Source organism: Dermacentor silvarum, chromosome 6, assembly GCF_013339745.2.
Source record: "Dermacentor silvarum isolate Dsil-2018 chromosome 6, BIME_Dsil_1.4, whole genome shotgun sequence".
Taxonomy (NCBI): Eukaryota; Metazoa; Arthropoda; class Arachnida; order Ixodida; family Ixodidae; genus Dermacentor; species Dermacentor silvarum.
This window is the reverse complement of record NC_051159.1, coordinates 7,914,510-7,932,656: the sequence shown is the minus strand read 5'-3', so window position 1 is coordinate 7,932,656 and position 18,147 is coordinate 7,914,510. Positions and strand designations below refer to the sequence as shown.

At 49.8% G+C, this 18,147-nt stretch overlaps 1 protein-coding gene across 1 annotated transcript in view; it reads left to right on the top strand.

The window, feature by feature from the left end:
- LOC119456414 (putative deoxyribonuclease TATDN2) overlaps positions 1–18,147 on the top strand; it is a 362,817-nt gene that overhangs the window by 244,825 nt on the left and 99,845 nt on the right. The window lies entirely within an intron of this gene.

Here is an 18,147-nt window from a genome sequence, read left to right as displayed (position 1 = left end):
ACACAAACCCCGATCTTACCTTTACGGCGGACGTCCCCTGGGCAGAGTGGAGTCGACTTCCGGAAACCCCAGGGAGCGATCATCATATCCTCCAATTAGATGTAGCACACACCCGTAGACAGACCAAGACCGGAATTGCACGACTAACTGAATGGAAATACTTTAGCAACAATAACCTACATTGACGAGTGGCTCAAAAATGTGCCAGATATAACAGAACGCCACACCAAGGTCAAACAACTCGATGCCGATACGCCCGCGGTCGACGCGCATCTCCCCCACTTCTGGGAAGCAAGAAGTGCCCTCCTAAAGAGATGGAAGCGACAAAATCTCAACAGAAAGCTAAAGACACGCATCGCTCTCCTTACCAAGCAGGCTCAAGAATATGCAGACTAACTCGCCAAGCATAACTGGCACGCTTTCTGTGACAAGTTATGGGCTATTCTGGGCAACAAAAGGACCTGGCACCTCCTACGCGCACTCCTAGCCACGGAACCTACGAAAGCGGAACAGAAGCAACATCTCCACAGACTTATCCACAACCACGACGGATCAGAACACCTCCTCCGAGAAATACAAAAGAATTAAGCTCTGCGGAGATGCACTTTCTCGCGCTTCAAGTAGCAGCAAAGTATACGCTGGAAAACCGAATCTATAACTCGACCGACCCTTCACGCAGGCCGAACTCCACGTAGCCCTATCCAAGCTGACTAGAAATACCAGCCCCAGAAAAGACCGGGTTGCCAACAAACATCTATGCAACCTACCGCAGCAGGCGACTGCGGCTCTCCTCCGGTACTACAACGAGTGCTGGGTGATAGAACTGCCAGCTGTATGGAAGCACTCGGAGATCCCCATGATACCCAATCACCCGATCACCAGATCGCCCAACGAACCTCTCAGCTTGAAGAACCTACGGCCGATCTCCCTCACCGCGTGCGCGGGAAAGCTCTTCGAACATATGGTGCACGACCGTATTGCCCAGTACCTAAGATAACGGCCACCTACCGGTCACCATGTTCGGCTTCAGCCAGCACCTTTCAAAGCAGGACGTACTCTTCCAGCTGAAAGAAGGCCTCCTCGATCACCTTAACAATCGAAGCAAGTACTGCATACTGGCAGTAGACGTCAAGGGAGCCTTTGATAACGTCAGCCACGACGCAATCCTCAACAACCTCGAAAGCACAGGCTGCGGCACTAGGACCTACGCGTACGTCAGAAACTTTCTGACCGACCGCACGGCAACCGTCGGGATCTGTAACATCCGCAGCGAAAGCTTCCAATTTCCAAACAGAGGCACCCCTGCAAGGGTCGGTCTGCTCACCGCTACTCTTCAACGTAGCTATGATCAAGTTACCCAAACTCCTCGAGACCATACCAGATCTGCGTCACGCGATGTACGCTGATGACATCAGGCTATGGACAAGAGCTGCGAACATTGGAAGGCAAGAAAGCGCCCTACAAGAAGCCGTAAACACCATCGAAAGCTATCTCCAAAATTGTGGCCTCCGCTGCGCCCCTGAGAAAACTGAGCATCTCGCCCTGAAAGCAAGAACGAGAGGCAGGCCACCCAGATACGAAGAGCCCGACCCCTGCGTCACCCTCAACGGGACGCCAATCCCGAAAGTCGATACGCTACGAATACTGGGACTCCTCATTCACAAGGACGGATCCGGAGCGGCCAGCCTACCAAGACTACAACGCACCCTTTCGCAACTCCCGCGCCTCGTCAAGAGGATCTCAAGCCAAAGAAGCGGCCTCAAGGAGCAAGACACGCTAAGAATAATACAAGCACTGCTCACCAGCCGCGTCATATACGGCATGCCATGCCTGGCTTTAAAGAACGCAGAAATGGAAAAGATCAACATCATGATAAGGAAGGCAATCAACGTTGCTCTGGGACTCCCTCCCATGGCCTCTACTACACGTCTCCTTAAGATAGGCATCCACAACACGTGGCAAGAGCTCGCCGAAGCGCACAAGACCAGCCAACTGGAACGACTCAAGCTCACACCCACCGGGAGATCAGTACTCCGACACCTGAACTACAGTGAGACGTACGTCGCAGACACGGACAAGAAAGAACGAATCCCATCGGATGTTCGAGAGTCCCTCTGCTTTGCACCCATCCCGCGCAACATGCATCACATATACCACAAGAGTAGAAGGCAAGCTAGAGCCAACGCCATCAAACGAACATTCAAGCAAGACCCGGACGCCCGCTACGCCGACGCGGCCAAGTATCCGCATCGAAACGCGTACGCTCTCAGCGTCGTAGACTCCCGAGGCCACGAGTTAGTATCGGCAACCGTCAAGGAACGCAACCCGGAAACGGCGGACGAAGCGGCAATCGCTCTCGCCACCACCACATGCACAGACGCAGCAGTCATTTTCACCGACTCTCAGGCCGCCTGTAGAAACTTCTCGAGGGGCTGCATCTCGGCTGACGCACTCAAGGCACTAAAACGACGTAGCACTCCGCTCCGGTACTCCTGCGTAACGTGGGTACCTGGACACGAGGGACTAGAGGGGAACGAAGCGGCCCACACCGCTGCCCGCGAGCACGTCAGCCGGGCTCACCTCGCCCCACACGCTCTCCGACCCGCGTCATAAGACGCGGAAGCCGTACCCAACAACTATTCGGTGATATTACAACACTACAGGCTCAAACGCCGCGTGTACCCTCCACCGCACCCAAACCTCGGCAAAGAAGAAAGCATGGTCCTCAGACGCCTACAAAGCAATACGTAAACTCACGGAACTATAATGCACCACCTCTACCCAACGCTCCACGGCTACCTCTGCCCTCTCTACAACGTTCCCGACACCCTGGCACACTTGCTCCTGGAATTCCCGTGGCATGAATACACGGAAATGCAGCCGGAAATGGACGCGAACCGAGCACCACAAGCAAACGAAGACCACCTAGTCGAAACGTGGGAGGCCAAGCTCGCCCTCATTGACCTGGAAGACCAACGACAACTCGTCGCCAGGGCCAATAGGGCAGTCGAAGCCAGAGGGTTCCTGGACTAAGGAACCTTCCCACCTCAGGGTGATATCGGGCCTCGCTCGGGACAGTGTTTCAACAATAAACGTTTCTTCCTCTCTCTCTCTCTTCCTGATGACTCCTGGTTGTCTATTTACAGTTTCAATTATCCTGCCCTTGGCTGCCAACTTTCGTGACCTCTTCCTCCATTCTGTGTCCACACTTTTCAGGTATAGATACTTGTGCACTTTAGTCGGCGATTTATTGTCATCGATGTTCCCGAGTCTTTCTTCAAAACTAATTTTGCTCTGTGCTTCTCTGACTTCCAATGAGGCCCAACCAATGTCACCTGCACTGCCTCATTTGTAGTTTTACCGTGGGCTCCCAAAGCCAACCAGCCTACTGATCTTTGGTTAACTTCCAACCCCGACAAGATATGTGATTTTAAGCATAGAATGGCGTTTGCGAACGTTAGCGCTGGCACCATTACTCATTTCCGAATTCCACGCACCACCTCATACTTATTGCTGCATTCCGCTTCCCGTTTATTTTCAGAACATCTTGGTGGTTGCTTGAGTAAGTCCTTCCTTCGTTTGTGTATATGCTGTTACGTTCGGCGACCAGCGGGGGCAGCGATCTTGAAGTATCTCCTGATTGTCTGTGACGAATCGCTTCGGGAGGCTGAAAAACGTCCCGCCGGGAAAGATCAGCGGCGACACCATACCTCTACACCTTTCGAAGAGTACGTGTCATCCGGGCGCCGACCACGACGCTAGGAAGAGGAGACTCTTGGAAAAGGGCCGCTACTACGACACATTCTCACGGCCGCTCGACAGACAAGCTGGCCGCCAAGGCCGTTCTTCAAACAAACCCGTCGATGGCTGGCCCATTCCAGGAACAACAGACGCGTCAGTTCAAGTCAATTGCGAAGCCACCTGTCTACGAGGGTCCCCTCCTTTCTGTGGGTGAGTGAGCAGTGTGTACCCGAGGGCACTTCTCCGAATGTGGTCGGGAAACGAAGGCACCGGGGGATTAGGCACACTCTCGCCCTCCAGGCGGACCCTTCAGTGACTCTCGACGCTCCGATTGGAGGATGGTGGGACGGCAGCTTGGCCAGAGGGGGTTTTAAGCCGATTTTTGCGGGCCATCGGGAGTGCTCTCCCATCTGCCCTGAGATGCAGCCAGTGCTTCGATCCAGTCATGTTAGACTGATGAGACGTAACGTTCTCTACTTCTGATGTAAATATTGTAAATAAACCCAGTACTCTTCGTTCTCGATGAGAACCTGTTCCTCCCTTCAACAACGTATTCAGCGTGGATGAGGCGGACGACGGCATGGGCCAGCTACCACTTTTGATATGCCCGACTCCAACTCTTACAATGCCAATGTACTTGTATTGCGCTGACTATGGGTTTGACTTGCTGTTGAATTGACACCACGTAATTACTCGTATCGTCATTAAAGATCATAATTCCAGATTTCTCTGTGCCTAGATTTGTCGCTTCGTTGCCACAGACATTCGCAAGTCTCTGCAAATCTTTTTCATTGTCCGCTAGTAGCACTATGTCGTCTGCGTATATCCGGCCATCAGGGACCTTCTGTTGCATCATTTGTCCATTACGCATGAAGGATGAATCAAACCCAAATTCGCTGTTTTCCAGTCGTATTTCTATACCCTTAACATAAAGCGTGAATAACAATGAAGACAGAAGACATCCTTGCTTCAATCCTTGGTGAATTCCCACCATTTCATTACCAATTCGACCTTTTTTCCCTCAGCAGCTCCACGAAATCGTCCTCTACTTCGTGCTTAAGAATATCCCATAACATTTCCCTGCCTACGTTGACATAGGCTCCTTTAATATCTAGACATGCTAACGATAAAGGTATATCCTGAGCTACTGAAATCTTTATGCACTGAGTTAGTACAAACATATTATCCTCTAAGCGTCTGCATGGCCTGAACCTATTCTGTAGTTCCTCCAATACATCATTTTTCTCCACCCACTTGGACGGTTTTAATTTTATCACTTGCATTGCCACTCTTTATATCACCGACGTTACTGTAACTGGCCTGTAATGTTACTGTACTGTAGCTCACACGATGTGAGATGAGCGCCGAGTAGCGTACGTGCAAGCTTTGCATTGCAGTTGCGTTGTACTCCACCAGGTGTCGCGACATGTAGAAGTTATGCCCACCACATAGGCCCTCCGCGTGGCGCAAGGGTTTGGCGAACAAAAATTGAATTTCTCAAAGAAACATCCGTCAGAAAAATCGTAAATTACGACTTACCTACAACCTACAGGCACGATAGCGTCGGATTGTAATTTGAATATACGAGAAAAAAGCCTGATAAACAGCCAGGGATCTTTGAATGCTATTGCGTTCCACTCTTAAAGGCGAAGCTTAAGCGCCCTCCAGTTCTGATGGTGCGCGGCTCAAGCAAGCAACGCCACGCAACAATTTTCTTAGTGTGAAGACAACCCGAACCAGTTGCTTTTTGAATACGAAGCATTTCTTGGCGAACATTCGCCACTTGACAGTATCTATCTATCTATCTATCTATCTATCTATCTATCTATCTATCTATCTATCTATCTATCTATCTATCTATCTATCTATCTATCTATCTATCTATCTATCTATCTATCTATCTATCTATCTATCTATCTATCTATCTATCTATCTATCTATCTATCTATCTATCTATCTATCTATCTATCTATCTATCTATCTATCTATATCTATCTATCTATCTATCTATCTATCTATCTATCTATCTATCTATCTATCTATCTATCTATCTATCTATCTATCTAATCTTATATATATGCAGCTTTAGAGCAGGAAGATGAAGACAACATAGAGGCAATTAATGAAACCGTAACTAGGCTGATCTCAGAAGCACCAATTGAAGTGTGAGGTAATGCACCAAGGCAACCAGTAGGTGCGCCAAAGGACCTAATGAAGAAACGACAAAGCATGAAAATGTCAAACTCAAGAGATCAGATAGAATTCGCTGTACTGTTAAAAATGATCAACAAGAATGTAAGGGATATTCGAAATTATAACGTGGGAAAGATTGAGGAAGCCGTAAAATGTGGAAGCAGCATAAAATCAGTCAGAAGAAAACTTGGCATAGAACAAGGCAAGATGAATGCACTGAAAGATAAGCAGGGCAATATCATCGGCAATTTCGATAACATAGAAAAAGCAGCGGAAGAATTCTATACTGACCTGTAGAGTGACCTACAACAGCCAAGCTACTTTCATTCGAAGTAGTGATGAACAGGATACAGAAGCTTCTTCCATAAATAGCGATGAAGTTAGAAGGGCCTTGTAAGACATGACCTGGGGAAAAGCTGCTGGAGAAGATGGAACAAAAGTCGATTTATACAAAGATGGAGGAGATATGCTTGAAAAGCTTGCGGCCCTTTATACGCAATGCCTCACGACTTCAAGTGTACCAGAGAGCTGGAAGAACGCCAACATTATACTAATCCATAAGGAAGGAGAGGTTGAATAATTCAAGAATTATAGATCAGTTAGATTGCTTTCAGTAGTGTATAAAATATTTACCAAGATAATTTCCAATAGAATCAGGGCAACACTTGATTTCAGCCAACCAAGAGAGCAGGCTGGCTTCAGGAAGGGCTATTCTAAAATGGATCACATCCATGTTATCAATCAGGTAAATGAGAAATCTGCGGAGTACAATCAACCTCTCTATATGGCTTTCATAGATTATGAAAATGCATTTGATTCAGTAGAGATACCAGCAGTCATAGAGGCATTGCGTAACCAAAGAGTACAGGAGGCATACGTGAAGGTCTTGGCAAATATCCACAAGGATTCCACAGCTACCTTGGTTCTCCACAAGAAAAGTAGAAAGTTACCTATCAAGAAAGGGGTAACGCAAGGAGGCACAATCTCTCCAATGCTATTCACTACATGCTTAGAAGTATTCAAGCTCTTGGACTGGGAAGGCTTAGGAGTGAGGATCAACGGCGAATATCTCAGCAAGCTTCGGTTTGCAGCTGACATTGTCCTATTCAGCAACAATGGAGACGAATTACAACAAATAATTGAGGACCTTAACCGAGAAAGTGTAAGAGCGGAGTTGAAGATTATTATGCAGAAGACGAAGATAATGTTCAATAGCCCTACAAAGGAACAATAATTCAGGATCGCCAGTCAGCCTCTAGAGTCTGTAAAGGAGTACGTTTGCTCACAGGGCACCCTGATTATGAGAAAGAAATTTGCAGAAGAATAAAATTGGGTTGGAGTGCATACAGTAGGCATTACAGAATCCTGACTGGGAGCTTACCAGTGTCGTTAAAAATGTCACAGTTTCGCCCTAAGGGCGAAGCAATGAATGCGATAGCAACACAGTAATGTCATACGAAGTAAGGTGAGCGGCAATATGAATTGTAGTAAACATGAGCTGATTAAGTAAGCAGGTGTGCTGCGGCGTAAGTAGACCGACATGAAGAGAGACTCGATGACCACGAGAAGGCGCGTGTGAAACGGTGGTGTTGATGAGAAGCGCTTCCCGTGGGCAGCGCGTGCGAAGGGACACACCTGTAGCGCTGCACTGCCGACCCGGGCAGCATTGCATGTGTAGCGTGCGTTGGAAAATGTCATAGTTTCGCCCTAAGGGCGAAGCAATGAATGCGATAGCAACACAGTAATGTCATACGAAGTAAGGTGAGCGGCAATATGAATTGTAGTAAACATGAGCTGATTAAGTAAGCAGGTGTGCTGCGGCGTAAGTAGACCGACATGAAGAGAGACTCGATGACCACGAGAAGGCGCGTGTGAAACGGTGGTGTTGATGAGAAGCGCTTCCCGTGGGCAGCGCGTGCGAAGGGACACACCTGTAGCGCTGCACTGCCGACCCGGGCAGCATTGCATGTGTAGCGTGCGTTGGAAAATGTCATAGTTTCGCCCTAAGGGCGAAGCAATGAATGCGATAGCAACACAGTAATGTCATACGAAGTAAGGTGAGCGGCAATATGAATTGTAGTAAACATGAGCTGATTAAGTAAGCAGGTGTGCTGCGGCGTAAGTAGACCGACATGAAGAGAGACTCCGATGACCACGAGAAGGCGCGTGTGAAACGGTGGTGTTGATGAGAAGCGCTTCCCGTGGGCAGCGCGTGCGAAGGGACACACCTGTAGCGCTGCACTGCCGACCCGGGCAGCATTGCATGTGTAGTGTGCGTTGGAAAATGTCATAGTTTCGCCCTAAGGGCGAAGCAATGAATGCGATAGCAACACAGTAATGTCATACGAAGTAAGGTGAGCGGCAATATGAATTGTAGTAAACATGAGCTGATTAAGTAAGCAGGTGTGCTGCGGCGTAAGTAGACCGACATGAAGAGAGACTCGATGACCACGAGAAGGCGCGTGTGAAACGGTGGTGTTGATGAGAAGCGCTTCCCGTGGGCAGCGCTTGCGAAGGGACACACCTGTAGCGCTGCACTGCCGACCCGGGCAGCATTGCATGTGTAGCGTGCGTTGGAAAATGTCATAGTTTAGCCCTAAGGGCGAAGCAATGAATGCGATAGCAACACAGTAATGTCATACGAAGTAAGGTGAGCGGCAATATGAATTGTAGTAAACACGAGCTGATTAAGTAAGCAGGTGTGCTGCGGCGTAAGTAGACCGACATGAAGAGAGACTCGATGACCACGAGAAGGCGCGTGTGAAACGGTGGTGTTGATGAAAAGCGCTTCCCGCGGGCAGCGCGTGAGAAGGGACACACCTCTAGTGCTGCACTGCCGATCTGGGCAGCATTGCATGTGTAGCGTGCGTTGGAAAATGTCATAGTTTCGCCCTAAGGGCGAAGCAATGAATGCGATAGCAACACAGTAATGTCATACGAAGTAAGGTGAGCGGCAATATGAATTGTAGTAAACATGAGCTGATTAAGTAAGCAGGTGTGCTGCGGCGTAAGTGGACCGACATGAAGAGAGACTCGATGACCACGAGAAGGCGCGTGTGAAACGGTGGTGTTGATGAGAAGCGCTTCCCGTGGGCAGCGCGTGCGAAGGGATACACCTGTATGCTGCATTGCCGACCCTGGGCAGCATTGCATGTGTAGCGTGCGTTGGAAAATGTCATAGTTTCGCCCTAAGGGCGAAGCAATGAATGCGATAGCAACACAGTAATGTCATACGAAGTAAGGTGAGCGGCAATATGAATTGTAGTAAACATGAGCTGATTAAGTAAGCAGGTGTGCTGCGGCGTAAGTAGACCGACATGAAGAGAGACTCGATGACCACGAGAAGGCGCGTGTGAAACGGTGGTGTTGATGAGAAGCGCTTCCCGTGGGCAGCGCGTGCGAAGGGACACACCTGTAATGCTGCATTGCCGACCCGGGCAGCATTGCATGTGTAGCGTGCGTTGGAAAATGTCATAGTTTCGCCCTAAGGGCGAAGCAATGAATGCGATAGCAACACAGTAATGTCATACGAAGTAAGGTGAGCGGCAATATGAATTGTAGTAAACATGAGCTGATTAAGTAAGCAGGTGTGCTGCGGCGTAAGTAGACCGACATGAAGAGAGACTCGATGACCACGAGAAGGCGCGTGTGAAACGGTGGTGTTGATGAGAAGCGCTTCCCGTGGGCAGCGCGTGCGAAGGGACACACCTGTACACACCTGTAAGGGACACACACTGCCGACCCGGGCAGCATTGCATGTGTAGCGTGCGTTGGAAAATGTCATAGTTTCGTCCTAAGGGCGAAGCAATGAATGCGATAGCAACACAGTAATGTCATACGAAGTAAGGTGAGCGGCAATATGAATTGTAGTAAACATGAGCTGATTAAGTAAGCAGGTGTGCTGCGGCGTAAGTAGACCGACATGAAGAGAGACTCGATGACCACGAGAAGGCGCGTGTGAAACGGTGGTGTTGATGAGAAGCGCTTCCCGCGGGCAGCGCGTGAGAAGGGACACACCTCTAGTGCTGCACTGCCGATCTGGGCAGCATTGCATGTGTAGCGTGCGTTGGAAAATGTCATAGTTTCGCCCTAAGGGCGAAGCAATGAATGCGATAGCAACACAGTAATGTCATACGAAGTAAGGTGAGCGGCAATATGAATTGTAGTAAACATGAGCTGATTAAGTAAGCAGGTGTGCTGCGGCGTAAGTAGACCGACATGAAGAGAGACTCGATGACCACGAGAAGGCGCGTGTGAAACGGTGGTGTTGATGAGAAGCGCTTCCCGTGGGCAGCGCGTGCGAAGGGACACACCTGTAATGCTGCACTGCCGACCCGGGCAGCATTGCATGTGTAGCGTGCGTTGGAAAATGTCATAGTTTCGCCCTAAGGGCGAAGCAATGAATGCGATAGCAACACAGTAATGTCATACGAAGTAAGGTGAGCGGCAATATGAATTGTAGTAAACATGAGCTGATTAAGTAAGCAGGTGTGCTGCGGCGTAAGTAGACCGACATGAAGAGAGACTCGATGACCACGAGAAGGCGCGTGTGAAACGGTGGTGTTGATGAGAAGCGCTTCCCGTGGGCAGCGCGTGCGAAGGGACACACCTGTAGTGCTGCACTGCCGACCCGGGCAGCATTGCACGTGTAGCGTGCGTTGGAAAATGTGGCCCGACTATTACTAACTGCTTGAACAAGCGTGGTGTGAGCGCGCACAAACAGACACGAATAGATCACACTGAATGACTGCAGACAACGACTGTCAAAACGCTGGCAGCAAGCGCATACGCCGCACCAACAGGCGAAGGTACGTGCGGTCTATCGCTTCAACGGAAACTGAGCGGCGAATGCACAGCGCATAAAGGTCTGAGCCGTGTGGAGATAAGCGACGGTGCGAGCGAGCGACGAGCGCGGTTGTTGGCAGAGTGGAAGTGCGCCCCCCCCTCCCCCCTCCGCTCCCTCCGGCGCTGGCTTCCCGCTTCCTTGCTTGCGCGTGGGAGATGAGTGCGTTCGCTCTCTGTGATAGCGCGCGTCCCCGCACGCTTCGGCTCGGGCATACGGCGCGCGGCGATTTTATCTATAGGGAACCTCACGGCGATGGCGACGGCGACGACGACGGCGACGGCAGAAATCCGGTTGAAGTGTCCATATAATTGCTATCGCAATAAAAGAAAAGTTCACAATCATTGCATTATACCGGCGCTAACATATGGGGCAGAAACTTGGAAGTTAACAAAGAAGCTCGAGAACAAGTTAAGGACCACACAAAGAGCGATGGAACGAAAAATGTTACGCCTAACGTTAAGAGACAGGAAGATAGCAGTGGGGATCAGAGAACAAACAGGGACACCGATATTCTAGTTGATATTAAGAGGAAAAAATGGAGCTGGGCAGGCCATGTAATGCGTAGGATGGGTAACCGGTGGACCATTAGGGTTACAGAATGGATACCAAGAGAAGAGAAGCGCAGTCGAGGAAGGCTGAAAACTAGGTGAGGTGATGAAGTTAGGTGATTTGCAGGTGCAAGTTGGAGTCAGGTAGCAGAAGACAAGCATAATTGGAGATAGCAGGGAGAGGCCTTCGTCCTGCAGTGGACATAAATATAGGATGATGATGATGACGATCTATCTATCTATCTATCTATCTATCTATCTATCTATCTATCTATCTATCTATCTATCTATCTATCTATCTATCTATCTATCTATCTATCTATCTATCTAGCTGCCTCCGTCTTAATTGGTGCTCTAATGGTCGTTTCGTTAACTTGGTAGGTACCAAAATTGGCTTAGTATGACAAGAGCGTATGACGAACATAAATGATAGGTCATGACGTGTCATGTCATGACATTCATGTAACGACATGCATGCCATGTAGGTCACCAAACAGTCACCTAGGACTAGGTGCCCTCATGGTCGTTTCTGTAACTTGTATGTAAGTAGAAAGTGTTCAGACATGGGTACTAATTGAAGCAAACACTAAAGGATGATGGTAGAAGTCATAGTCATGAGCATGACACAGCAAAAATGACAATGACTCAGCGAAAAAATAACACTTAAAAGCCACTGTAATGGGTTTGTACGTGGTCACTAGTGAAGGAAACAATAAAGGATGATGATGGAAGTCATAGGCATGAGCATGACTTAGCAAAAATGACGATGACTCAGCGAAAAAGATTAACACTAAAAAGCCACTGAAATGGGTTCGGATAAGGGTACTAAATGAAGGAAACAATAAATGATGACGGGAGAAGTCATAGTCATGAGCATGAGTTAGCACAATTGACAATGACAGCGAAAATTATTAACACTCAAAGACCACTGGAATGGGTTCGGACGTGGGCACTAAGTGAAGAAAACCCTAAAGGATGTTGGTAGAAGTCGTAGTCATGAGCATGACTCAGCAAAAATGACAATAACTCAGCGAAAAAAGATTAACACTCAAGAACCACTGAAACGTGTTCGGATATAAATGATAGGTCGTGAATGTCATGACATGCGTGTCATGTAGGTCATGAAACAGCCGCCTACGCCCCTCCCATGGTCGTTTCGTTAATTTGGAAGGCTCCCCGCACACAGCTTCGCATGACATCAATTCCCACAGGGCGTGGGATCCGCTGGCTTTTTCCCTGCTGAAATGATCCGTATGCCTCCAATAATGCTATATTGTTACGGGGAAAGAGCTCTAAAATACAGGGTGTTTCAGCGAATACCTTCAAAAATTCTGAAAGGTTTCCTGTGGCAGATAGCAGAATTCTAATTAATGAGCTGGTCTACTCGAAGAGGCGTACATTACTTACACAAGAAATTGAAATGCATAATCGAATAATTAACAGCAATTCACTAATTAAGTTTTTAACTAATTACCTGATGGCCCATATTGAAATTTACAAATTGTAGCCGTGGAGTTCGCAAGGCGGATCCACTTCGAACGAATTCTCGGGATGACACCAGTTACGAGATATTAATTCCCGAACTTTGCGGAGACATGCATTGGCGTTCCAGTTAAGTTCTTAAGAAAATGTCGCTTTATGCATTGAAGAACAAAATTAACTGCAACGCCAATGCATTTCTCCGCAAAGTTCGGGAATTAATATCTCGAAACTGGCGTCATCCCGAGAATTCGTTCCAAGTGGATCTGCCTTGTGAACTCCACGGCTACAATTTGTAAATTTCAATATGGGTCATCAGGTAATTAGTTAAAAACTTAGTTAATTACTCTATTATGCATTTCAATTTTTTGTGCAAGTAATGTCCGCCTCTTCGAGTTGACCAGCGCATTAACTAGAATCGGGCTATCTGCCGCAGGCAACCTTAAATAAATTTTGAAAGTGTTTGCTGAAACACCCTGTATATTTACTGGGATATTTACAATGCGGCCACTGACATACAAAACATACAAGATAGCAAGACCATTCCACGCGACATCATAGAGCGTCTTCGTCTTCCGTACTGTCCCCAGCTTCGTCTCGAGCAGCGCTTCGTAACATCGCCAAGGCGCCGTCCCGGTGCTGGCCAGATCGTCCGAGTTGTATCGCTTGAAGCGCGTGACGTGTACGACATCGGTGGAAGGTCGAGACGTGATGGAATCGAGGGGCGTGATTTCATATGTGACGTCGGTCACTTGGCGCAAGACACGGTACGGGCCAGAGTAAGACGAAATCAGCTTTTCGCAAAGGCCAACTCGTCGTGACGGTGTCCAAAGAAGGACCCTTTCACCAGGGTTGAAGTGGGCATCATGGTGGCGGGCATCATAGAAGAGTCGTTGCTTGTCCTGCGAAGCGCTAAGGCGCAGGCGTGCAATCTGGCGTGCCTGTACAGCTCTGAAGATGTCGTCACGAGCGTATTGTGACGACGAGTCGAGAACGGAGGGAAGGAGGGTGTCAAATGGCAGCGTGGTATTTCTACCGTACAAGAGACAAGACGGAGAAAACCAGCAGAGTCATGTCGGGAGGAATTATAAGCAAATGTTACGAAGGGCAGAGCGGCGTCCCAGTCAAGATGGTCGGCGGAAACATGCATGGCAAGCATGTCTTTGATAGTTCTATTAAGACGCTCGGTGAGGCCGTTAGTCTGAGGGTGGTACGCCGTTGTCAACTTGTGCTTTGTAACGCAGGAGTGCAAGAGATCCTAGAGAACCTTCAAAATGTAATAGCGGCCCCAGTCTGTGAGGAGCTGTCGAGGAGCGCCGTGGTGAACTATAACGTCTTCGAGCAGGAAGTCGGCAACGTCGGTTGCACAGCTGGTTGGAAGCGTCCGAGTGATCGCGTACCGGGTCGTGTAGTCGGGAGCGACTGTTATCCACTTATTTCCACAGGTAGATAGCGGGAAGGGGCCAAGAAGGTCAAGACCAGCCCGAAAGAATGGCTCCGATGACGCCTCAAGGGATTGAAGGCGGCCAGCTGGGAGTACTGCTAGTTTCTTGTGGCGCTGGCACTTTTCACAGGAAGCGCCGTAACGGCGGACCAAACGGTAAATACCGGGCCAAAAGAAACGATGCCGAACACGGTCATACGTCTTAGAGACTCTGAGGTGACCCGTGGTAGGCACATCATGTAGCCATGTGAGGACAGTTTGGCGCATATGTGTTGGTATAACCAAGAGCAGTTCAGGACCGTCAGGGTGCATGTTGTAGCGGTACAAGACGCCATCCTGCAGCACAAACATACGCAGAGAAGGGGAAGGTGTTTCAGAAGTCAGCCGGAGAATGACGTCTCGCAAGTAGGGGTCACGGCGTTGCTCATGTCCGATGTTCTGAAACGCAGTAAGCGACAGCACGCAGGTACACTCGCGCTTGTCGGGAAGCTCCGATGGGTCTACTGGATGGCGCGTCAAGCAATCGGCATCTTCATGCAATCGGCCGCTCTTATGCACAACGGTGTATGAGTACTCTTGGAGTCGTAGCGCCCACCGACCGAGACGACCAGTAGGATCCTTTGTGGATGAAGGCCAGCATAAAGCATGATGGTCGGTGATAACTGTGAACGGCCGGCCGTACAAGCAGGGGCGAAAGTTACCCACTGCCCAAACGAGGGCAAGGCACTCGCGTTCAGTAATGGAGTAATTATGCTCCGCTTGGGGCAGAAGATGGCTAGCGTACGCAATAACACGGTCGCATCCTTACTGGCGCTGAGCAAGAACAGCGCCGATACCATAACCGCTGGCATCGGTTCGAATTTTCATCAAAATGGGCTAGAACTGCGGTGAAGTGAGCCGCACGGTACGCTCAGTGAACGCAGTACCTTGCTCCGGACCCCATACAAAAACCGCGTCTTTCTTGAGAAGTTCTGTGAGAGGGTGTGCGACGTTAGCGAAATTGCGTACGAACCGGCGGAAGTATGAACAGAGGCCCACAAAGCTTCGAACGTTGTTGGCACAGGTCGGCACGGGGAAATTCTTGACAGCGCAAACTTTCTCAGGATCGGGACGGGCACCGGAAGAATCGACGAGGTGTCCGAGCACAGTAAGTTGCCAGCGGCCGAAGTGACATTTTGATGAAGTAAGCTGAAGCCCAGCCTTGCGGAAAACAGAAAGAATTTTCGAAAGACGTTCGAGGTGCGTGGCAAAAGTTGGTGAAAAGACAATAACATCATCGAGGTAGCACAGGCAGATTGACCACTTAAAACCGTGAAAGAGAGCGTCCATCATACGTTCAAATGTAGCCGGGGCATTACATAACCTGAACGGCATCACTTTAAACTGATAGAGACGATCAGGTGTAATAAATGCGGCCTTATCACGGTCCATGTCATCAATTGCAATCTGCCAGTATCCGGAGCGAAGGTATATCGAAGAAAAATATTTTGCACCATGTAAACAATCGAGGGCATAATCTATCCGCCGCATCTATACACATCTTTTTTCGTTACTTTGTTGAGATGGCGATAGTCGACGCAGAAGCGCCAGCTGTCATTCCTCTTTCCCACGAGCACGACCGGAGAAGCCCAAGGGCTGCTAGAAGGTTCAATGATATCTCGGGCAAGCATCTTGTCGAGTTCCTTCTGTATGAATTGGCGCTCAGTAGAGGACACACGGTATAGGGCCGTCGGTGGATCGGGCTGGCGTCGCCGGTGTGTATCCGATGTTTCACAAAGGACGTTTGACCCAGTGGCCGGTCATCGAGATCGAAAATGTCCCGGTACGAGGCGAGAAGGCGATGAAGTGCGTCCGCATGGTGGGCCGGAAGGTCAGGAGCGATCATTGTCGAGAAAGGTTCGAAAGCTCAGGTTGTAGGGTCTGAACCAAATGTAGAGAATGCAGTATCGCCAGTCAATGCAGAAATGTGGTAGTCGGAAGCCGGGGTCAATGTTGCAAGACATAGGCCCTGGGTTAGCATTTGAGTACAGAGGCCGAAATTCACCACAGGAAGACAGGTGGCATTGCCTTTTATGCGGACTACTGTGTGGGGGAATGCGACGTTCTGCGACACGAGGACGGTGGCTTTTGGCGACACGACGTGATCGCCGTCGGCGACAGGTAGATCGGGTGAAACGGCAATATAGGTCACGGCTCGTTGAGGTAGGCGAATGTAATCGGTGGAGCATAGTCGACTCGGCGTAGGATCTGGAGGGTCAACGGCTCACGGTAGGGCGAGTTGGACAACTCCCGCAGAGCAATCAATAACGGCCGAATGTGCCGACAGAAAAGCAAGGGCTAAGATGATTTCGTGTGGGCACTGCTACAAAACACATCCCAGTGACAGCTGGAGTTCCACCGTCGGCTACGCGGACGACATCGAGCGGGGCAGGAGTGAGGACTTTCTTTAGGCGCGTACGGAGGTTCGAGTTCATAACCGATATGTGTGCTCCTGTGTTGTCACAACGTTGTTAAGGTTGTGATGGCCAGGCAGTGTAAGCAGAGGAATTTCGGGTGGAGTCATCATGGCGGGCTCACCTCTCGGAGTTGCGCCCGTTAGTTTTCCGAGGAGCGGTGGGAGTAAGGGGACGGAGAGCGACGAGGCAGAGGGGAGTGGGAAAGACGTGGGTGTGGCGAAGGGAAACGCTTTCGTCGTGCGGGCAGAGATGTTGGAGCAGTGTCTTTTTCAATGCGTGGCGGCGGGCTGGGGCTGCCAGGCGGGCGTAGGGCATTGCGATAGCTCTGCCAAAGCTGCGTGTTCCAAGAGCTGCCACAATGGCGAGAAATATGTCCAACGCGTCCACAGCAGAAGCATATAGGTCTATCATCAGAAGTGCGCCATTCCTCCGGGTTCCGATAACGTGGAGAGCGTACGAACTTCGTGATAGATCGGATACGCCGGGTGAGCGGTAGTAGGGTCTGTGGGCTGGGCTCAGTGAATGGAGTCCGACATTGGCCAACTCTTGCCGTACAACGGTCTGAATGAGAGATATTCTTGCGTGGGAATCACCTGGGACGCGAATATGGGAAGGAATTGGAGATGTAGTGTGAATCTCCCGGTGGACGATGCGCACAATACTGTCGGATGCAACCGGCGCGGGTGGGAGACGGAGGTCCTCGCAAGTAGATGTAGCAGCCGTATTAGGAAGGCGAGAAAAGTTGTCAGCAATGCGACGGCTTTTGGCTTCTTCGAATCGGCGGCATTCAGCAATGATGTCCTGCACTGTCGCTGAGTTCTTGAAAACGAGGAGCGTAAACGGGTCATCCGCGATTGCTTTGAGGATGTGCGCGACCTTTACCGCTTCCGGCATCTTCTCGTCAACCTTCCGACAAAGCACAAGCACATCCTGAATATAAGTCACATAGGACTCAGTAGAAGTCTGAACTCGGCAAGCAAGGTCTTTCTGCACGGCACGCCGACGGCCAACAGGCTTGCCAAACAAGTCATTGAGCTTTTGTTTGCACAAGTCCCAGCTGGTGAGCTCCTCTTCGTGGGTCTTAAACTAGACGCGTGCCGTTCCAGCTAGGTAAAAGAGCAGGTTAGCGAGCATGGTGGTTTGGTCCCAGTGATTGCTCGCGCTCACCCGTTCGTAGAGCTGAAACCAATCTTCGACGTCGGTGTTATCCGTTCTGGAAAAGGTGCCAGGGCCGCGCGGTTGTGCCAGGATGACGGTGGGCGCGGGTGGCGACGAGCCGAAGCATTCTCGCCTTGAGATGGCATTGTCAATGCAGCCAGGAAGCGCCCGCTGCGTAAATCCGTTGTGCTTCTCGGAGTACCCCGCACTATCCACCAAAATGTTGCGGGGAAAGAGGTTTAAAATATATCTACAGCGATATTTACAATGCGGCCACTGGCA